The 23,923-nt window shown below is 36.2% G+C and overlaps 1 protein-coding gene and 1 long non-coding RNA gene across 5 annotated transcripts in view; one reads left to right on the top strand and one right to left on the bottom strand.

Annotated features, from left to right (window-relative positions):
• pcdh1b (protocadherin 1b) overlaps positions 1–23,923 on the bottom strand; it is a 305,780-nt gene that overhangs the window by 242,168 nt on the left and 39,689 nt on the right.
• On the top strand, positions 15,610–18,374 carry LOC147840869 (uncharacterized). Of its 4 annotated transcripts, none has more exons than XR_015507777.1 (7): positions 15,610–15,654; positions 16,216–16,288; positions 17,247–17,304; positions 17,394–17,487; positions 17,612–17,769; positions 17,865–17,960; positions 18,135–18,374. It is a non-coding gene; the product is annotated as an uncharacterized LOC147840869 (long non-coding RNA). The 4 variants fall into 4 exon arrangements; XR_015507779.1 differs by having other exon boundaries at positions 16,216–16,326; XR_015507778.1 differs by lacking the exon at positions 15,610–15,654 and adding an exon at positions 15,990–16,112.

Here is a 23,923-nt window from a genome sequence, read left to right as displayed (position 1 = left end):
TTAGCAGAATTAGAATGTTCTTCACAGCTGAGTTTCCATAACTGATTTTACTATTTCCATGCAAATCCGTGTGCTGCTTCTTTTGTGCAGTATTTAACTTAAGGGGAACTTCAGGAAAGTCTGTTTGCCTTGAAAACAAAGGAGGAAGGTCAAAGAGCACAACACTGTCGTTATCACTTTTACATATGTACGTAAACATCCCCCTCTGGGCTTATCTACAGCAGTGAGCAGTGAATTAGGCAGTAGTATGGGAGTGGTAGATGTTAGTATAAATCACCTCAAGGTTTCGATTTGGCACTTTAAGGAGAAAGAAAATCAAAACCGCATTCTCTCTCCTCCTCCCTGTTCTCTCTTCAGCCTTCTTCCCCTTGTTTCTCAGCACAAATCACCTTTGCTCCATCCGTGCCTCGTTGTCGGGTTATATGAGGCTGAAGATGCAGCTGGGGAATGGAGGGATTAGGAACACACTCCTACATGAATACGTCACAAATGGCATGTCATTCAGGACCCAGAGAGAGTATGTGTGTGTCACGATCAAAGCTGGGACTGACACACATCCTCTGACGATCCTGGATTAGTCTGTTGATGTGTTCTGGGAGCACGAGTGTGTGTGCGTGAGAGAGAGTGCATCCCTGGCACTGCTAATGCTACATTTGTGCTGAGATAGGCCTGTTCTGAATCTGCTCTCAAAGGCTTATTTGGGTTCCATTAATGATGGCCTCACCCAGTAATCTCTCTAAATTGGAAATCTGATGAGAAGTAAAAAAAAAAAAAATCACTTTCAGTTGGGAGAGTGCATATGCTGCTGTTCCTTCCCTTAGGACAGCAAGGAGGGGATGTAGGGCGAGAGGAAGAGAGAGTCGTAATCGTGTCTCCGATTTAGCCTGCTTTGCATTTAGTGGAGTCAGGACCAGGATCCTCACAGCTCCTCTGTCGTCATTTGAGACCAAAAAAATGCCACTCGGGAAAGTACACACAGTTCTGTGGCTTTTCCTGAATCGCTTATCAGCATATGAATATCTCTTCAAATTTTATGGTAGACGTATGGTGGGATTAGCAGCTTTTTTCTGGGTTTTTTTTATTGGTCAGCTAAACCTCTATGACCTAAATGATTTACTGAAGCCCCCAATGAGATTTTTAAAAACGTTCTAGACGTTCAATCAATTTATAGCATGACTCCCTGGGATTTTGGAGTCTGATTGGTCAATCATGACATTCCATGGTCAAATCGTTTTACGTAATGAGTACTAACAGCTTTGGGCTCATGTAGTGGCCTGTGATCTCTCTGGCCTGTATTTTTATTTTCATCATGTGACCCTCACCATGTGTTCATTTGTTCCCATTCACACCATGTCTTTGTGTTCATCACCTTCACCTGTGTTCATCCTGTGTTAAGTCACTGTATTCATTTAGTTCCTCATCTGGTATTCTCTCTGTTGATGTCTGCTTTCACCCCATGTTCTTCATGTGTTCATCCATGTAAGTGATTGTTAATAAATCTGCGTGTTCTGATTATCTGATGTTCCTGTGCCTTTCTGTAGCGAACCCATACGTGACATGGCCCTGTTTATAGCTTGTTTTGCTTTTTTGTCGATCTTATCACAAGTGTGCGATATATAATATTTATACAGAGCTGTCCACAAGTATTTAGAAAATTTACTCAACTTGTTAGCTTTCAAAATGTACATGTTTTTGAGGTTGATTATGAGTGAAACACTAAATGACTGCCAATCCACCCCCCCTCCCCCCACCCACCCCTGTTGACCTCACAACCATGGTGATGTGTTGTTGGGAAGTGGTCAGATGAGATCTAAACTTTGCAGGGCTAAAAAAGAAAGTTTACTTTGGAAGCCTAAAAAGAAGCCAAGGAAATGTCAGAAAATGGACACAGCCATTCATGGCAGCAATGCCAATTTAAAATCAAATATTTAAAGCTTTCTTACAGGAAGGCAAAGGACAACAACAGATTGTAAACAGAAATAGTTGGCTGTCTTTTTTTGACAAACTGACTGAAGTTTAACAGACAAACTGTCGTTGATGTTTGATGACTTTGTATTGGAATCTGTTGACTCCAGTGTGTTTATTGGCACAGAAACAACAACAACAGGTTCAACCAACTCGGATACTATAAACACTGTAACCCTTGAAGAAACAGAAGGAATGCCTACTTAATTTATCTCTATTGAGAAAGAAAAATACAACGAGCTACTATAGATCTTTCCATCTGAAGACAGCGTAGAAGCGGTCAACATGGACAAATGAGACATATTAAAACACCAAAAATTTACCTCTGTTGTCTACTTGTGGATCAATATACATAAACACATATTGAAACAAAGGAAAACAGACTAAGTTTTCACATAATTTAATCTCTAATTAATATGTACGTGTGTCTTGCATATTTTAGATTTATAATTGCACTCGATGGACTTATTGTTGACTATTAGTAACTTTGAAGCTACATAACAACTAGCCCTCATTAAAGAATTATTAGACTGTCAGGTTAGGCTTAGTGGAAGTTCTTCGAAATACCAGCAACATAAAGTAATAGCAGTTGTTAATCAGACAGCTCATTGATATTCTACTAATCCACTAACTTCTTCCCTGATATTTCCAAGTTGTTCCATGCCAGTAGCAAGCCTGCAGCTTGCTGCTTCATAGATTGTTAATAAACAATGTAAACGGCTAACTAACGTTGTGTTCCCTTCTCTTCATCCTTGTCATGTAATGGATTTAATGTACTGTCACGCTGCAAAACAAAAGACATCAATATATATTTTCCAGCTGAACTGCTAAAACACCAGAGATGCGTATTGCCTTGTTGCAGACAAACATGTGCTGTAAGAAACAAGTGTCACGGGAAGCCCGACCTAGCCACCAGGCCTGCTGAGACCAACGCATGACTTCCCAAAGTCTTTTTCCCGTTCACAGGCCACGACAAATTTATGGGATTTACAAACGCAGTGGAGAGGAGGGCACCAAGAGGCGGAGAAGAGTGAGATGGAATGACAGAGCAGGAGGGGTGGAGAGGAGGAGGGCGGCGAGAAATGAGGATCAGAGGAGGTCAAGCAGAGGATTGGAAATGGAGGCGCAAAGGAGAGTAAGAGTGACAGAGATGAGCAGAGTCGAGACGGAAAAAGGAGAGATGAAACAAGAAGAGAAAACAATGAGATAGAAGATAAATTAAGGCATAAAAAAGAAGAAAGGAGGCTGCACACAAAACAAGAACAGAAGTCCTGAAGAAATAAACAGATAAGAAAAAAAGATGAGCAGGAATTAATTGCTGAAACAAATCACAATGAAACAAAAGATGAGAAAAGATGAGTACAGAAAATAAAACATTAACTGTTAATGAACAAACCAACCAACCAATCAGTCAACCAATTAACCGACCAACCAACCATCAAACCAAACAACCAACCAATCCACCAATAAACCAACCAACCAACCAACCTATTAATCAATCAAATCAAAGACAAAGACCCTGATTTACTTCAAGTACAATTGAAGAATCAACTTTCGAAGTTAAAACGGTTAGAGTTTCGAGTTTAAAAGCTTTCAAAAGCTTGTCAGAAACTTTTCTAAAAAGTGGTGAGCACTATTCAAGGTCTTCCAGCAGGATTAGTCATTTCGGGAGGTTTCAAACTTATTTTTACCTCTAAAGGTGGTAAAATGAGTAGAGAAGAGAAGAAAAAAGAGTCAAGTTGACATGATAGTGAATAGAAGAAATGATGAGTTGAAAAGAGAGACAGACCAAATGCTGCTAAGGGATGAGAAGAGAAGAAACCACACAAGTACAGAAAAAAGAAAAGAAACAAGTAGACAAAAAAAACTAAACTAATTGGAGAAAAGCAGACAAGAAACAAGACTAGTATAACATGGAGAAGAAGAAACAAGACAGAAGGGAAGCCAAAAGAAGATGAAAAGAAACTAGATAAGTAGAAAAAATATACAGAAGAAAAAAATGGACAAGAATAGCACTAGTAATAGTAGTAGACAAGGAGCAAGAAAAAAAAATAGAAGTAATGAGAAGAATTTAGTCCAGTAGAGAAGAGAAAAAAACCAACAAAGGCTTATTCTGAAAACGTAGCCATATACACATTTCTGGATATTGTGGATTATGTAGGACCATATGGCTGCATTTAATCCTTAAAATAAACGGAAACATGATGATGTTCCATTTTGTACTTACCAGCTGACCGCTTGAGTAGGGTCTGTCTGCAGACTGCAAGAAAGGGGCATAATATGAAGAGGCCTAAGGGGCATAACTTGTAAAGGTGTAACTTGTAACAAGTTATGGAGACCCACGTGTCAAAACAATGTTGTCTGCAAGATGGCGTTGTACATTAGTTATTAACTTCTACACCTTCTCCACACCTAAACCCAACCATCAGTTATTAACGTTTACACCTACACCTACATTTTTTAAGTTATGCCTCTAAGTTACTATAAGTTACGCCCCTTGATTGGCTTTACAGCTGTTACCAATTTGTCCAGTGGCTTGTTGCGTTCGTCAGAAGTTTTGAGATGCAGAGTGGAGTTGACCGTGACAACGGGATTTCAGTCCGGCTAAGTTGTAAAACAAAAAAAAAAATAAAATAAATAAAAAAACAAGCAGGTAAAACAAAAGGCAAAAAATTTAAACAAACAAGTAAATAACAGTGTGAGAATGTGGTAAAATCTGAAAACGTAGTAGAATTGAATCTGCCGTGAGGGCTTATTGTTTTCTGGATTGCTTTTGAAAACGCTGTCAGTTGGGTTTAAGGAAATGGGTGGGCGCTGGTCAATCGGTGCTTTTTAAAACACTATCGGTTGGGTATAGGGAAGAGGGTAGGTGGCTTGATTAGTCAGTCAGTTACTTGACAGCGCCCACTGGTGAGTTTACATGAGAACTGCAAGCGCAATGGCACTCGCAAGAGAAATTTGCGATATCAAAAAGTGTACACAGCAGCCTTTGGTGCATTAGTGAAAAAATGTAACTCCTGGAACATATTTGCCACTTTCCAGAAATGTGAAAAAGGGTACGTAATCAGAATGAGCTTGGGTTGAAAGAAACCATACAAGAAGAGAAGAGAGGAAGAGACAAGTTGAGACAATACCAACTAGTAGAAATGATAAGACTTCAGACAATACGCGAAGAGAAAGACAAAAGAAAAAAAACGAGAAAAGACAAGTACAAAGAGAAAAGAAACTAAATGAGACGAGACCAGAAGAAAAGAAATGAGACAAGCCGCAAAAGGCAAGTGAAAACAGAAGTGACCCTCCCGCTTTATCTTATCATGTGTGTAATGTCCGCTCTTATCCCCTTATCACTGTGAAATGGAATTTGCCCAATGACATGGAAATCATCATTTAGGGGCGAAACGGAGACTCTACCGTACAGGCCAGCAGAGAATATCCAGCACATTTACATACGTTCCCTCTGCCTCTCTTTCTCTCACGCACACACATACCGAGGAGAACAGAGGGCCCAGAGTTAACAGGCATAAAAAGCAGCGTGCTTCACCGAGAGTGCGGATAAATGTCACACGCAGCGGCATTTCATTGAGCCGTCGCAGCGCTCTAAAGGTGCCTCTCGCTAGATAAACCAAAAGAGACCTCGGCGCGTGTGTGTATGTGTGTGCTTGTTCCCTAACACACACATCTTATCTACTTCAAAATCTACATCTCTTTCACCCCGAGACCCTGCGCTTTTTCCCCACAGCACGAGACGGCAGTGGAAGTCAATGGCTGTTTGTGGGGAGAAAGAAGAGGAGAAAACAAAAGCCGGCCGTGAATAACTCTGACTCCAGCAGTTTTGTGGAGTGGCTTGAATAATGGACTGCCTTTCCCCAATAGAAGCGACAAGCATCAGACAAACTTATTTATAAACACGAGAACAATGGACATGGCGAAGAAAGAAAAGAAAGTAGCGGAGGAAATATTCATGGGGCAACGCGCTACAGACAGATGTGGGTATTGACATCCCTTGCTTATTTCGCACCAACGATGAAACAAATAATAACACAAGGACACTACCTGTCACTCTGATCTGGCTGTTTGCTTTGGGGCCAAATATGAACATAGCTCAAAAAGAAAAGACTATGATATTTATGGCTAGAGAGCTGAATTTTAAATCTCGCTCATTCATTATGCTATGACAACCTTTTAGGAAGGGTGGAAGTCTTCAAAAAAAAAAATCCCTTCTCAGCTCGATACATCAAACTTATGCTCCTTACATTTCACCATTAGCTCCTGAAAGGCGGAATAGGTCGATCTGTCACTCATACAAATAGGCCGAGCCTTTTTCAAGGAAATATGCTCTCGTTCTTTCTTCCTGTCACCCTCCTTTCCTCGCTCATTTGCTCATTTATATGCAGCAGATAAAGGCATGCTGGTTATTTCACATATTGACTTCTGGTGTGTGACAAACAGGGGCTACATTTAATTAGCCTTTAGTCGCTGAAGACTGTGATCAGAACTCATAAAGCAGGAGAAAAGAGAGAGAGAGAAATGAGAACCTTGCATTTATTCTGAGTATTACAGAAGCTCTATTCTTTTCCTCGATGGCTGCTTTAGTGCTTCGCTAAGTGTCCAAAAAGGCGTTCACACATGCATCGATCCAGAAGTCAAGTTTAACAGACTTACAGTGGGAGTGAGGACATCGATGCTCCAGTATCTCTTGAGATATGGTGGTGGATTGTGGATGGGATGTGATTTGTCCGATACTGCGTGTAAAAGCACTGCCATTCAAAGGTTTGGGGACATTAAGTATCTTTTTATAGATAATTAATACTATGGTGCTATTTATTCAATGGAAAGGTGGTGCAGAAATACTTCAAAAGGGGGATTAAAGTGACACTTGGAGCTGAGATGGGTCACAGTAGGAATAACTTAGGTGTTGGTTACACGGATTCATTTACGTTTTAAGGTTTTGTTACGGTTATGCTCAGTGCTTAATTTGTAAATTAATAATTTACAAAAGAAAACCAGGAAATAAAAGTTACCGTGACCGACATCCACCACACACTTTCAGTTTTCAGAGCATGCCGTCATTAAACCGTAATTGTGCAAAAAAGAGCATCACATTTCTGAATGGTCTTTAATTGTTTTGTGCCATATAACATTATAGGTCAGTCATGGATAATAAAAACATGTAGCTACAAACATAAATCATATGAACAATCACTTTTCAGTTCACTATTATGTGCCAAGTGAAAAACAAAAAATGAAATGACTCACTTTCAGTCTAATCTTCAAGAAGAGCCCACATGTTTTCTTGCTGACATGAGATGGCTTTGCTTCTGTCTCCCGCTATCCTGAACCAGTCTCCCAGTTTTATCATCTTAATATCTCAATTATCTCAGGCGTATTATTAAATTTGCTTGTGGTTTTAAACAAAATGAAAACATGCGTGACTGCATCTTTGCCATTTGAAAAAAAATACAAAAGTTATAAAGGAAGGCCATCATTTTGAAAATGCTGAAGACTCAGGTTTAGTTTAGAAACTCTGTTCATTTGTTTCAGTATATACCAGGGGTGCCCAAACTTTTTTGTATAAAGGGCCAAAAATCAAATATCATTGTGAGTCGTGGGCCAAAGGTAAATATACCAAACTATATTACAATAAAGTTCCCAAGGGTAATTTTCTTATACATTTCATAATATTTAAAATTAATATTTAAAAATATTACTTTAAATTGTATTAACTAATAAAGTATAACATTTAAAATTATAACATATTGCAACAAAAACATAACAGTGAACAGGGGAGTTCATTGCTGAATACGCTACTCAAGCAGAATCTGCCTTTGATTCACTCACCAAAGTCTCTGCATTGTCCTCTATCTATCAGGTGACAGTATGAATATTTAAGCTAAATTAATTTACAATATTTAATTAAAATATTTATTTCCAGTTAGCTTCCAGTAAAACAAACAAACAAACAAAAGGTTACATTAGATTTGAAATGACAATCTCTAAACCAGGGATCGCCAAACTTGTTCCTGGAGGTCCGGTGTCCTGCAGATTGTAGCTCCAACGCTAATCAAACACACCTGAACAAGCTAATCAAGTTCTAGGTATACTTGAAACACCAAGGTAGGTGTGTTAACACAAGTTGGAGCTAAATCCTGCAGGGCACCGGACCTCCAGGAATGAGAGTGGTGACCCCTGCTCTAAACCATCCCCATCATTCCTTTTCTCTTCTCAGATGGGATGGTGGGCCAAATCAAACGTTATGTGGGCCCTAGTTTGACCATCTCTGGTATAGACAAACTGAAAAAGCATACCTTTGAAAATAGACGTGTGGCTTATCCACAATTACTCTCTGACTGGTTTTCTGGACAACTGAGAATCTTTCAGTTGTATCAACCTCCTTTTATATTAACAGTACACAACCATTAGATGGTAAGTATGAATGTTGGCAAACTAATGTGCATGTCCAGTGAGCATTAATGGTCATATGTTTTATAGGGTAATAATTTCTTTTTTTTTTTTTTTTTTTAGAAAGGAGTAAAAATGTATAAAGAGCATTATCTTTTAGAAACACCATTTTAAAGTGAAAGTATACTAGTGTCTTAGTCTTGCTTTACACACTGTAAAACCAAACAGTCAATTTTATCACATGAAATGAGTGTAGTTAACTCAAAATTGACCAAAAGTAAATTCTACTCATTTGAAAAGAGCTTTGAACTCAGTGTTGAAGGTAATGAGTTAATTAAATGCCTCATTACTTCAACTTAAATAGAGTAAGTTCACAGTACTCAGATTTTTATTTATTTTTTTACTCAAATGGTTTGTAGCAATCCGTTTCCTCAAACGGTTTGAATTGCCTTAACTTATTGGGTTTAACAGTACTCTGTTGGTTTGAGTTCTTTTAATTTTTTGGGTTTTACTGTGCTCAAATTGCTTCGTTTACTCAAATGGATTAAGTCCACAGCACTCATTAGGATTAGTTTTTGAACTTAAAAGGTTTGTTGCAATAGGTTTCCTCATATGGTTTGAGATACCTTAACTGATTGGGGTTTTCAGTGCAGTATCATGTCTTCATACTTAATTTTGAGCTATTATTATTACAAATTTTGTAAATCATGGGTTAACACTCAGTTTACCAGGGAGTAACGCTGAACTTTTTAAAGTATATTTACATTTTTTTAAATTAATGGTCTGTTATAGTATGGCATTTCTATTCACACAATCAAACCATGACACCAAACAATCTATGACTGGTTGCTTTACATATCAGTGTAACCAATATGTTGTGTGGTCCAGATTCCAGAAATCTGCAGTATATCTGGATAACTAGGGAAGATCTATCAGCGATCAACCTCCAGCGATAAAACCAGCGCATGTGTACAGGGGAGCATAAACCACTTTTCAACCAGGCTAGAACTCATTTCTTCATTTATTTCAAGGTCAGGCAATCAGACTGGCACACTTTTTTTGTTCCCAGACCTCTGCCCTTGCCCTCTGATAGAACGAAAACAATGCTTACAAGTTAAAGCCCCAGATTTTTTATTTTTTATTTATTTTTCCGTGGAAATTAGATTTTCTGTTTTGAAGTCTGCATGACTCACACTTTGAAGTTGTTGGGGTATTTAAATTGTCTGTTGGTTCAATTTTCTTTGGGCTATGATTATTTCCTTTAGTGCTTTTCTGTTTTCCCCCCTCGTCTCTCTCTCTTCTGTTCTTGTCCTTTCTTCTGCCGTCTCGTTTTGATGAGTGTTTACGAGTATCTCAGGGGAAACAGTAACTGCCTGCTGAGGAGCGAGGACGGAGATGGAAAGAACGGCGAGCTTAGCTGCGACGCATTCATCTGTCACACCAATCCCACGGCTGCGTGGACACACTCCTTTATGAAATGCGGACGGAAAGAGCGAGGGATGAGGGAGAAAGATGGACGAGGAGAGAAATGCAGCGCTCTCTTAATTAAAGGATGCTGCCGAAGTGTCTTCTGAAGCAGGGATAATAGCCATAAGCTCTCTCTCCTGTCTAATCTCCTGAGTTACTACATTAAAGACAGCCTTAATTAAGCCCCTTAGGACCCCCGTCGTACAGCGTTTACGAAACAGTGGCTGGCCACATGCCTCCCCAAAAGAATCTTCATCGAGACCTAACATGAAGCCACCACCAGTGTGCACGAGCAGCCATGTAATCGCATATATATCAGCCAATAGCAGGCCGCCCGCCTCGAACCCCCGTCCGGAGTGATTAAACCTAACAAGGGTGGAAGCTACACTAGGATGCTTCTGCCTCCCTCTGTTTTAATGCAACGATTAGACTGGCTAAATATCGAAAAGAGGATCGTGTATGCCTTAATCTCCTGCTAAGCTCCATTTGTGAGATGGGTGTGTACCGGTGGCTAAGACGATCAGGCAGTAAATAAGGGCTTTAGTACCTGGTTTGGCCTGATATCCGATTGTAAGCCGGCAAACAGCAGCTGCCACCCATTCCAGCACAACTAGTCAGACTTTGGACCTAAACAGACTCTGACATAACAGATATGATATGATGTATGTTGTCAGCATATGCAATCCTCCACAAAACAAGACAAAAGTGTCCATTTTTGAAAACTGAGATTTATGCATAATCTGAAAGCTGAATAAATAATGTTTCTATGTAAAACTATATGAAAATCTGGTATCTGGGGTTCAAAAATATCAAAATTTTGAGAAATCACCTTTAAAGTCTAAAGTCCGCAATGCATATTACTGGTCAAAAATTGAGTTTTGATATATTTATAGTTGAAATCAGAATTATAAAACTATATAAAAATATATAAAAATATAAAATTATATTTTATATTTCCCAAATAATACTAAACAGAACAAGGTAATTTTTACAGTATGTCTGATAATTCTTTTTTTCTTCTGGAGAGTCTTTTTTGTTTTATTTTGGCTAGAATAAAGCAGTTTTTTTTTTCAATATTATTAGCCCATTTTAAGCTAGATATTTTTTGGATTGTGTACAAAACAAACCATCATTATACAATAACTTGCCTAATTACCCTAACCTGCCTAGTTAACCTAATTAACCTAGTTAAACCTATAAATGTCACTTTAAGCTGTACAGAAGTGTCTTAAAAAATATCTAGTGAAGTATTATTTACTGTCATCATGGCAAATATAAAATAAATAAGTTATTAGAAATGAGTTATTAAAACTATTATGATTAGAAATGTGTTGAAAAAAAATCTTTGTTAAACAGAAATTGGAGAAAAAAATAAACAGGGGGCTAATAAATCTGACTTCAACTGTATATATAGGAAATTGACTAAATGTCTTCATGGAATATGATCTTAACTAAATATTATAATATTTTCTGGCATAAAAACTAAATCTAAAATTTTGAGAAGTGTACTTTTGATGCATTATATATGTGCAGTGCTGAAAAGTGTGCTTAAAGTCATACTTAGGTTAAAGTATCAATACTTGCCTAAAAATGTAGTGCAAATAGAATCAAAGTATTTGTTGTAAATACTACTCAGTATGAGTAAAAAGTAGACCTTTTAAAAGTACTCAAGAGTAGTAGGTATTACACTGTAAAAAAGCTGATAATTTATGTGTAATTTGTGGATGTGTGTAAACATAACATTATGTAGTGCATTTAGTTATTGCCCAGAAGACACACAATGTCATAATACATTAATATTAGGTTAGATTTAAGTTAGGATGTCAGGTGACCAAAATTCAATGTCTAGCCAGTGTCTAAACACAAAATTATTTTGATGTCCAATTATGACGTTGATATTTGGTTGATTTTAGGTTGTGTTAGAAAGTGACCAAAATACAACGCCAAGCCAAAATCTTAAACCAACGTCATATTGACGTCAAATACTGACATTTATTCGTCAGGCATGGCAACCAAAATCCAACGTCTGATAGATGTCATAGTGGGAACGTCAACACAATGTCACTTTCAATTGCTGTAACTTCATTAGACGTTAGGATGTTGGGGTTAAACATTGACATCAGCCTGATAATGGGTTCTGATGTCAAATCGATTTTCATTTCCAAACAAAATGTAACGTCCCACAACATTGGGGAACAATGTCAATCTGATGTCATGTTGACGTATTGTGCCTGCTGAGTGTTTAAGGCCATTTTGGTCATCATACAAAAAACATCCGTCATCTTCTCATCAGTGGCATGCATCTAAACAGTCTTTGGTTCAATGCGTGTAAAGATTTTGGACATCTTGGACACTTTTAATGCTTCTAAACGTTTTGCAACGATTATAAATCGCCCATGTCTTGAGGTAGATCATTATGATGCAATTTACCTTCTATGTGTAATTTGATTGGACAGGAATTACAGGACTGAATTTTCTAATCTCCACAGACAAGAAAAAAATGAAGTAGTGACTGCAGGTCGAAGGAAAGTAGTGGAGTAAAAGTAATAATACAGCACTAAAAATGTACTCAAGAGAAAGTAAAAGTATGCAATTTTAAAACTACTTAAAATTACAATTCCTGAGAAGAACTGCTCAATTATAGTAGTTTAAGTGTTTGTAATTTGTTACTTTACACCACTGTATCTGTGACTGTACCAATGATGTACTCATGCAACATAGCACTGGTTTTGTGGTCCAGGATCACACATGTTCTTAATTTCAGCTCATATTGTTCCCCCTGAACTGATTTCAGAAGCATTTTGGTGCATTATAAAGTCTAGGGTGCAATTTGTATTCCAAGTTGACAGCTAAGCTAAAGCTTTAGACCTTCTTTAACTCCCTTTCTTCTGTTTCTCGCTGTCGTGTTCAGACCCTTTGGCAGATATCTGGCAGAAAGGAATAGACAGACCAGTGATTAAGACCAAGGCACACATTTAGCCTTCAACCCTGCCTAATGCTGGGAGATTAAAGCCGAGGCATGGAGAAACGAGGGAGAAAAAGATATGCCTCAGTGCCCTGCTTTCTGCATGGCTCTGATTAAAGGATGGCCAGGTCAGAGAGGCTGTGAATTGCCCACAAAGGAGGCAAGGGTCAGTACAAACAGGCTGTTGTCACCAGTAGGTCTTCGCTCAGGGTGAAAAAGGATGCCCTTGTCAGAGTTTTACATTGTGAGGGTTACAAATTAGGCAACATTTGGCAGAATGTTGTAGAGGAAGCTCAAAGTAGCATCTTAAAGAGGGGCAGGTTTTGCAACAGAGCAAAGTATGGTGTGTGCTGATGAACTAACAAGGAATTAAATGTAAATAAAACATAAAGGAATTAATACATGTATACTAATTATTTTACATTATATTAATTATTATTATTATTATTATTATTATTATTATTATTATTATTATTATTATTAACAGACAAACAGTAAAATAAAGAACAATAATGATAAATGCAGATATTATTATTAATAATAATCATAAATATATACATCAATACACAATAATAATAATAATAATAATAATAATAATAATAATAATAATGTTGATAATAATAATAATAATAATAATAATAATAATAATAGTTGCATGAATACACAATAATAATAATAATTATAATAATACATATATACACCAATACACAGCAATAATAATAATATAATAATAATAATAATAATTACAACAATACACAATAATAATAATAATAATACATATATACACCAATACACAGCATTAATAATAATAGTAATAATAATATTAATAATAATAATAATAATAATAATAATAATAAATGCATAAATACACAATAATAATAATAATAATAAATGCAAACATTAATACACAACAAGAACAACAACAATAATTCTTATTATTATTATGACTATTATTATTATTATTATTGTTGTTGTTATTTTATTACTATTATTACAATTTATTATTATTATTGTTGTTGTTAATGTTGTTATGTATTAAGATTATCTGCTAATTAATAATAAGCTAAAATAAAAAAATGAAGAAAATTTTCTTAATAATTAACTAATTAGTATTAGTGGTCTCATAGGTGGGTGCTTGAGAACAATATATTTTAAAAAAAATACATAGTTGTCAAAAATGGCAGGATTTTTGTGAAGGGTCCTCACATCCTCTTTCCAGACAAATATGAAACTAGAATCTTGCATTTATGGCACATCATCAAGCAGCCTGAAAGTAATAGAAAACTGCCAATATTCAGGATTTTCACAAAATTGCATGTGGGAGGTTTATACCTGGATCAGCAGAAGTGTCCGAAGTGGATATCTCCTGCTAAAACCTTCCTGAAGAGCACACTGACCTTCAGTGTTGCCCAGTGTAGATTACTCAAACCTGGGACGGGAGAAACACCCAGTGTTCTTCACTATACTATGCTCTTTTTTTATCCACAGAATAGATTACACCTCCCCACTAACAGCTGACTGACATATCACCATGCACGCATATGCAAGCAGCCTCCTGCCCTTAAGACTGAGAAGAAAAATAGAAAAAATAGAAGAAGTGAGAAAGATAAAAAAAAAAAAAAACACAGCAGAACAAAAGTGTCAAAATGATTCAGCTTTACAGGAAGACACATCATGCCCTGCTGAAAAAAGACTAATGCGCCTAATGATTTCTGATTACATGTGAGGAGACGCTGGGAAGGAACCTCACTAAATAATGTCTCAGGCTCTTTCTCCTGCTCGCTTTATTTATTTTTTCTCTGCTGTAAGATTGTGTTATCTCAGGCAAACAGTTTGCGGCTGAGGGGGAGAAAGCTCAAGGTGAGACTAGCAGTGGCGATATTAAATAAAGCGAGGAGTGCAGAGATAGATGGGCTTTGTGTGTGTTTGGGGTGAGGGCTGACCACAGCTCTGGGCCAGAGGAAGCACAAAGACAGTGTGTGTCCCTGGAGGCCAAACACAACATTAAATCAAGTCACAAACTGACATTATTGGTTCTATTACTAAAATGATAAAATAAACTAATGAGTTAAGATACCATTCGACGATTGAAAACAAATTCCAGAGTAACTGGCGGTTCATTCTACTGTGGAACCCCTGATAAATCAGGAACAAAGCCAAGGGTAAGTGAGTGAGCAATGTTCAGGAGTCTCTTATACTTAAAACAAAAACAAACAAAAATTGGATAGTTGACATTAAACTTAATATATATATATATATATATATATATATATATATATATATATATATATATATATATATATATATATATATATATATATAAAGCGGGAAATTTCAAGGAATTTCGTCTATGCACTTGAAATTTGAATTATCAGCCCACTTTGATTTTTTTTTTCTTATTTAAATATTTTATTTGAATCTATTTTTAAAATTAAATAAATTCTGCAATGATGAACACAATCATTGTATTAAAAAAGGAAGAGAAAAAGAAAACATGAAAAAAAAACTGACCCTAAATTTTGACCGGTAATTTAACTGCTGCACTGTAAACCCTAATGCTGTAACTAATTAATTGAGTTGAGTTCTATTAACTTAAATCATTAAAATTCGTTTATCTTAATTAACCTTGATGAGTATTTAGAACTTTTTCTTATTTTTGAGTTTGTAAAAATTTAATCTTTCAAGTAAGGTGAACAATTCTGCTGGGTTTAATCTATACAAAATGTCTCTTTAAAGTTTCATTAACTCAAATTCTGTCAGCCTAGTGATTTTGCGTCTGACGTCATCCAGGTTCACGTACGTGCTCATGCTTCATTCGTTTTTTTCAAGATGGCGGATCGGCCTCGCTTCACACTACAGTAAGTAAAATATTTACAAATCCAAGAAATATTAAATGTATGTTTTAATTAATATAATCACAGTAACAGTTTAATGTAATGTAGAGTTAATCAGGGTGCGTTTACATGTCGTACATTACAGAAAACATGTTTAGCCTCACTTGTTGCTAACTAACGTTAACATTACTGTTTAAAAAGTTAGAATCAGTGCAATGTTAGCGTTAGTTGTAATGTGTTAACTCTGAATTTTAACAGAGTGTGATAAAAACAAAAATATTTTAAATCGGCAGATTACATTTTTCAAAAAAATTTAAATCTTGGCGCGAGTATGCCTTTTCTCAGCCTGTGCTGAAGTTGTCATGGAGACGTGCGCTCTCACAACCGCATGTCATGGCGCTGCGCTGAACTCCATCCAGTCTGTGAATGTGGTATTATCTTCGCGATCTGTAGGCACTTCGGAAACGAAAGGCGCAAGAAACGTAACGTTAATCATAACTCAAATGATCTCCGCCTAAACACTTAACGGTATTTTCTGATGACGCGCAAAAACGTAGTCTCAAAACTTAACTCTGTCACACGCAGCTTGTTGCTTGCTGATCCATGTATGAGGATAGCCTGACGGAGAACATTTAAGCTGCGCTCCTCACCTGAGCAGGTACAGAGCAGAGCTTCATTTTACACTACCACATTGAGGTAAAGTTGGTTTTATATTCATACATTCATTTAGTAACAACTTGTGACTCGCTCCATAAATTGTTTACCATGGTTCTTTGTCTATTCGTTCTGAAATCACATGCAAGTATGACATGAAAACAACATTACACTAAATGCACTATTTTTTTGACTGAACAATGTTGTACTTTGAAAGTCATTGGCTGCTAATATGATTTCACCATTAAGAATATGCAAAAATTACCTTTCTGAAATTATATTATTAAGGAGAAAGTCTGAATATGTAAATATAAAACTAACTTTACCTCAATCACCAGCACTGATCAACACTTAATATTTCCTCGCGCTTAAGACGACATCTCTGCATATCAATGATTACCTGATTAATGCGATCAGTTAAGTGAGTTTAAATGTCATTTAGGTCAAATGTATTTTAAAGGTATGATAAAAGTTTTTTTTTTTTTTTTCAATCTATTTTTTAAAATGTCTACTCTGGAGAGAATATAAACAGCCTAAAAAACAAAGTATGCATATCTATAACACATTAATACAAAATTATGTTATTAAATAAAATAATAACAAAACAAAATATTCAAGACGTGGTAAAGAAGACAGTTTTCTGATGTGCAAATTTTGTAGCTTAAAATATATTTATATCTTAAAAATATAAATATTTTAGTCTATATATTTTTACATCATTAGACAATAAGGTAAATTTTGTTATTTCTAGCTTTTAAAATCAGGCCTTAAATTTCTTTGTCGTCATATTCAGTTTTAGAAATTTCAATACTGTTTAAATTAAATCTGTGTTCATCGAATTAAAGCAACTAACATGATAATCAGCTCTATTGCTAACCGTTTTGGAGGTTAACGTTAGACATCAGGCAATTGTACTACTTCCACTCTCAGCTAAATGACACTGTGACTTTGTGTACATACAGAATTGAAGGTCAGGTGTTGCTGACTACAGATAGGTTCTTAAATGGAGGCATGTGAAAGGTGGGTAAAATATTTATTTTGTACTACTATGCCTGGCATATCCAGATAAAATAAATATTACAGTGTATTTATCAATGATACTTTTGCAGCAAGGAAAGTGAAACTTCAGCTAGACCTTGAGTTCAGTTTACAACATGAAGATCCTGCTTTCAACATCTGATCAACACCTGATTTTCATCTGAGGTAAAAAATAGATAAGTAAATGAAACATAATAATAATATTAATACATTTTTTTTTAGAATTGTATATTTTGTGGTGTGGGTTTGTTTTATGAAATTCTCTCTTGTTTCTTTTTGCTGTTTGCAGAGTACCAACATGTTACAAATGAGAATTTTCCCCACAAATTCTTTGCAAAACTGGACCACCACCTATTTCATTTGATGACAATTTTAAGGCAAACAGCATCCAAAACTGGCAAGACAGCAGATACCCTGGCTAATCTTTTAAAGGTTTATGATGAGCAGGTATGTTTGGGGTCACGTGTTAAAGTATACATTAAAATATAATTTGAATTATTATTATTTTTTTAATTTTTAAAAAATTGATTCTTGATTTCCAGGAACTGAATGATGTCAGTTCATGACGGACTACTGTTATCAGAGGTCTTTTGGTCTTGCTGCGTGAGCATGACTTAAGATTCTTTAGGAACACCCTGGTAAGACTTCATTCATTCTTTTCACAATTAGGCATGTTTAATGAAAAGATGAAAGTTTTGAAAACTTTTACTTAATAACTTATTTGTAATCAAGAATAGATGATGAATCATATAATATTGGCTCAGTCATTTTGATACTGTCCTTACATTAATATCCTTGAATTATGTTTTTAGATTGATAATCCTGCTGACTGAAGATGCTTTATTGGCCCTGCATTCACTGAGGGTCTCTGTTGTCCTGAAGAATGAATTGGACACCACCCACAGCACACTTCCAGACCTTTCTTGTCTTGTATGGATTAATGTATGCTCTTCACATAATATATAGTAAAGGACTTTGAACTTGTGCAAAAAGTTTTGCTTGGCATGGATGATGGAAAATAAAAAGTCTCGTAGCATGGAAACCTTAAAGAATGAGTTAATGTAGAGCTTTTTTTTTTTTTTTTACTTAATAAAGTAAGTAGTAGTAACTTCAAAACATTTATTTACCTTTAATTGGTAAGTATGCATTTTATTATATATAGGGATAGTTTGTCCAAATCTAAAATTCTGTCATTTACTAACTCTTCACTTGTCCCAAACTTGCTTGAATTTCTTGCTTCTGTTGAACACAAAAGTTAAGTAAAGCTGACAACCTGTAACCACTGACTTTCTAAAAGGAAAACAAATACTGTGGAAATCGGTGGTTACAGGTCTCAGCTTTTTTTTTTTTTCAACAGAAGAAAGAAACTCAAACAGGTTTGGAATAAGTAAATGACAGAATCATAGTTCAACCAAGACTGAATATATATATATATATATATATATATATATATATATATATATATATATATATATATATATATTGTAACGAGCGCACACATGCCACGTCGCCCTGGTCGCTAATTCAACCCAGCTGGACCATCATCAACACAGGATCGTTCACAGCTGGACGTCATCAAGTGGAGAGGCATATAAACCAAGCCCACGCAAGGAGAAGATGAGCTTCATTCACCCATTGACTCCATGCGCTAACGCTTGTCTCTCTGTCTCTCCACAGCAGACTCCAGCTCGTGACGATCCCACATCCGACTACTCACTGTCCTTCACTTACCTCCCAGAGCACCTCACCTTGAAGAAGAGCACCGTTTACACCCCATTCACGTTGTAAATAAAGCACCCTCCGGGGACTTGTCTGTAAACTTATCCAACTGTGTCGCTGTTTTCCCTCTGCCTCGCTACAATATATATATATATATATATATATATATATATATATATATATATATATATATATATATATATAATCTGCTCTCCGTTAAACAGAAATTGGGGGAAAAATAAATGGGGGCGAATAATTCTGACTGCAACTATATATATATATATATATATATATATATACAGTTTCTGTGTAGTTTACACTAAACGAGTCACTTCACAGAATGTGCACTTATTATTTTTTTTTAACGAATGCCTTAAGAGTAAGTTTTACACTTATTAATGTATTATTAAATTTTATCAAACTTATAGTTGTTTTTTCTTGAGGCTCTTATGTCTGATATCATATTTACATTGTGGGTAATTTTTATTAATTTCAGAATAGTGTTCATTTTCAATCTCTTTATGTCTAATAGTTTTTATCGTTTTAAGACATTTGTAATTGCATAGGAGACAAATTTGAAAGTACTGTTGGACATTTTTTCTTTAACAATAAATGTCTAAAATGGTATTGTCTGTGTGTTTTAAATTACAGATTTATTTTGACAGAATTATGGGGTTTACAGATTAAAATAATGGCTAATTTTATTTGTGAAAATGACGATGGAGAAGTTAATTTTAAAAAATGCTATCAAAATGTATGAGCTGGGTGATTTAAGTATTTAAAGTTGAAAGAAATTAAAGCAATTAAGTTAATTGGTATTAAAATGTATGAGCTGGGTGACTAAGTATTTAAAGTTTGCAAAAATTAAAACAATTAAGTTAATTGCAATTAAAACGTATAAGCTGAGTAACTTGGGTATTTTAAGTTAGGTGAAGTGTCTTGCATGAGTACAACAAACTCAAAACTTAATGTTTCTGTTTACTTAAAATAGATAATTTCATAACTTAAAAAATTTGACGTAACTGATTACCTCAAATTTTTTGAGTTTTGTCAACTTATTCGGGATTACAGTGTGTGAAATTTACAGCAATTTCCCCTGATTGATTGTAGTTTTACTGATTTACTATTTGCTACTAACTAAATAAATAAATGATAAACAAAATAAACAAACAAACAAATGTAAATCCACCACACATTCATTTACATATGAATTCAATAGGACTGCTGGGGTTTCGTGAGTTCTTACATGTGAATAACGTACTGTGGTAAATGTGACATGTGCATACCATCACACATACACACACAGGACTTGTAGCAGCAGGAGCTGAGAGGATCTGTTGTGGATAAACAGATGGACAGTGTCTTCTTCCCCCTTCAGTTACCCTGCAGAGGTATACGCTCAACTGAACTGCAGAGGCCCGGGGCAGACACAACACACACGTACACATGTAGCTGCTTGCGCACACACACATGTAGCTGCTTACACACACAAACACAGAAAAACACACATACACATGTAGCTGCTTGCACACACACACAGACAACACACACATGTAGCTGTTTGCACACATACATTCATAGCTGTTCGCACACACTGATGCAAACACCCAAAACACACATACACCTACAACTGCTCGGAAACACACATGCAGCTCCTTTTACACATATATGTGTGAATACACACACACACACACACACATACATCACACATGTACACACACATGTAGTTGCCTGCACAAACAAAGACACACACACATGAACACAGACATTCATGTGTCCACAAAGACACACACACAGATGCAGCTGTTCGCACATACGAACACACACACAGAGGCCTGGGGCAGTCACAACACACAAGCACACATATAATAAAGTAGCTGCTTTCCCCCACACACACGCACACACACACACATGCAAACATTAAGCACAATTGTTCATTCAATACCCACACTGAGAAAGGTGAATAATAATGAAGCTCTGTGGAGTGTGTATAATGGTCAAACATATACGTTCATCTGATTACATCACAATCAACATCTGTGCACACTCACATCTTACAACTCTCTACCTGTCAACCTAAAACCTCAAGCAAACCTATTAGAGGCCAATGATTCATGTGTACACACACACACACACACGTTTCACTCAGATGGACCTGCAGGGAAACTCACTCTTCTGTCCCGCTTCTGTCTCATCATCTCCAGCCTGACATACCAAACCAAAAGTGCGAGTCAACAGTCTTAAGCTGCTTTTCCACTATCGTGCCAAACCGTTCTAAGAACACTTCGGTACGGTTACGGTTGTTTCTCCACTGAGCCTGGAACGGCGCGGCACGATTACAAACCGTTCTTGGCCCGGAATTTTCGGCACGGTTAGACAACCGTGCTGAACTGTGCTGACAGATTCTGTGTGTTGACGTCGCGACTCGGTTGCTAAGCTACCACAGCTGGCTCAGCAGAAGCGCGCTAGTCATCAGACATCCTCAATAAACTACAGTACATTTAATATAAAATAATGATCCAGGTCTAAACGATATTTGAAAAGGATTTTAAAACCATTGAGCAGTCTCTGGAAGAGAAGTGAATAACTCATCACATTCTTACAAAGATATTTTATTCATTAAAGTTATTATTTTATTGACTTGAATACAGACCTACATCGCTTGCCTGAATGTGAGTTTATTGCACGCAGCGCTGTATTCCACAGCACAAAACTCGCTCTGATCCGGGAGAGACATGCAAGCGACTTGCGCTGCTGACTTTTTTTTCCTGCTGCGCATCGAATAAAGCGAATAAAGTCACGCTTTGCATCGTCATTGTCCAAATTCCACAACAACATCACTATATCCATGGAACACGAACTTGCAGACTCTTTTAACAACGAGGAAATAATTGCACTTTTTATTTCAAAGCCAGGACAGCTTGTTAATACCGGCGAGACCACCTGAAGGACGGCATGTTCGTGTTGTAATGTCGGCCGTCCAAAAGACTTTGCTTGAAAGCTTTACGGAGCGGCACTGTAACTGTCCAAGGTACTGTTGAATGATTTATATTATAGCATATGCACTAATAAAATGCACTAATAAAGTCAAAAGAATGAATGAATTAATTAAATATGGATTCTTAAATGTCAGTATTGCTTTTACTTAAAAAATATCAATACGTTTTCACAAATGTTTTATAAAAATAAAATGAGCAATTTTTATCATTTCAGCTATAGGCAATTATATGATTCAATTATACATAAGTTATATGACATTTATGAGGCATGTAACATGTTTCTGTGTTTTTTTTTTTTTTTGTGGTGATCTTTAATATAGCTACGCAAATATTTTCTAAAACGTCTAGCAATAATTCGCCTACAGCTTGTTAGTTAATTATGAACACAAAAATAATTATAATAATAAAAATAAAATGATCAAAATAAAAAGATAATAGAGCATCATTTTGCTAAATATAATAGTGCTTTATATGCTTTAAATCCTGCGATAGATTTTCATATTCGTTTTTATTTCACTTGCTGCATTCGTTATTTAATGTTTGAATAGTAAAACAAATAACAGCCATCGCTTAATTGGTTTCATTTTACCATCAAAATGTAGTATATTTTATATCATTATCAACTTTTTATATAAAAACGCAGTGTAATTTAAATAATTGTTTAAAATGAAATAATTTAAGTGCTGTGTTTTTATTAGTGAAAGTGCCCGCTCACCTTTGACAAGGCCTGTCCAAAATTATATTTCTGCCACTATAATGCAAATGCATTATTATTGTTGTCTTATCATTGTTTATTTTTCTGTTATGTTCAGAGATTTTAAATATTACTTATTTCCCCTCCAATTATTTTCAATCATCACGTTACATTTTGGTAATTTTCCCTCCAAATAAAATTTAGCCAGAGCTGCGCAACATATGAATAAATAAGGGTGCACATGTACCTATATTTAGCACCCCTATATGATAGAGCGGCATAACAGTGTTTAGTCACATGGTTGCTTTTGCTTTTATGAAAAAAATAAATAAATAGTTTCGGCTCTTATTTAACTTTAATTGAACAAAGGGAGCCGTTTACATTGCGTTACCAAGGCAACTACTGATGCGTTTTGTGTAATGTTTTAAAGAGCTTTGTCGCAGCACGACAGTGGAAAATGAAACCGTATCCGTGCTGTCTGGCCCGGTTTGGCACGGAATGGAACAGTTCTGTTTAAAGAACGATTCAGCACGATAGTGGGAAAGCGGCTTTAGGCTTGTGAGGGGCACAAAACAGCGCTGGCCAACAGCCAAGAACGGTGAAATGGAGGGAACGAGGGGTAAAACGGAGCACACACAGAGCAAATTGAGAAGATATACTGCGAAAGTGACTTTTAGTAGCATGCCAGATTCGAGTGCTTGAGAAGAGGACTAAGAGAAAGCTTTGAGATGGCGAGTGACCTTCTCTGAGTGGCGTCCGGTCAAGCAGAAGCAAAAGTGGATTGACTGTGACCCGAATGGATCTGTTTTGCTGCCGTAGCTCTATGCTTTGGTACCATGAATATCAGCTAGGATCGGAGGGTTTGACTCTAGTGTTTACCTCCGTTTTGGGGTATTCGGTAAATCAGTCAACCTGCTGTGATCACAAGTCACTTCTTATGAGGCAGATGAAGACACCTTTCATTATTTACCTTTTTTATGGAACCAATGTGGTGTAAATTATTTGTTGATTTTATAAACAGCAGACTAGGGCCCCAATTAAACTAATGCCTTTTAGTTTTAAAATGGCATTTATTATGAAAACAATCCGCGTCCACACTGGTATTTCAACTAGCGTTTCTGAAAAGTTCTCCGTCCACACTGCACTGCTGGAAACGCACATCATGTGACCATACACGCACTCTAGCATG

Source organism: Danio rerio, chromosome 14, assembly GCF_052040795.2.
Source record: "Danio rerio strain M-AB ecotype USA chromosome 14, GRCz13ab, whole genome shotgun sequence".
Lineage (NCBI taxonomy): Eukaryota > Metazoa > Chordata > Actinopteri > Cypriniformes > Danionidae > Danio > Danio rerio.
The sequence above is the reverse complement of the archived record's forward strand: the minus strand, read 5'-3'. Positions and strand labels throughout refer to the sequence as shown.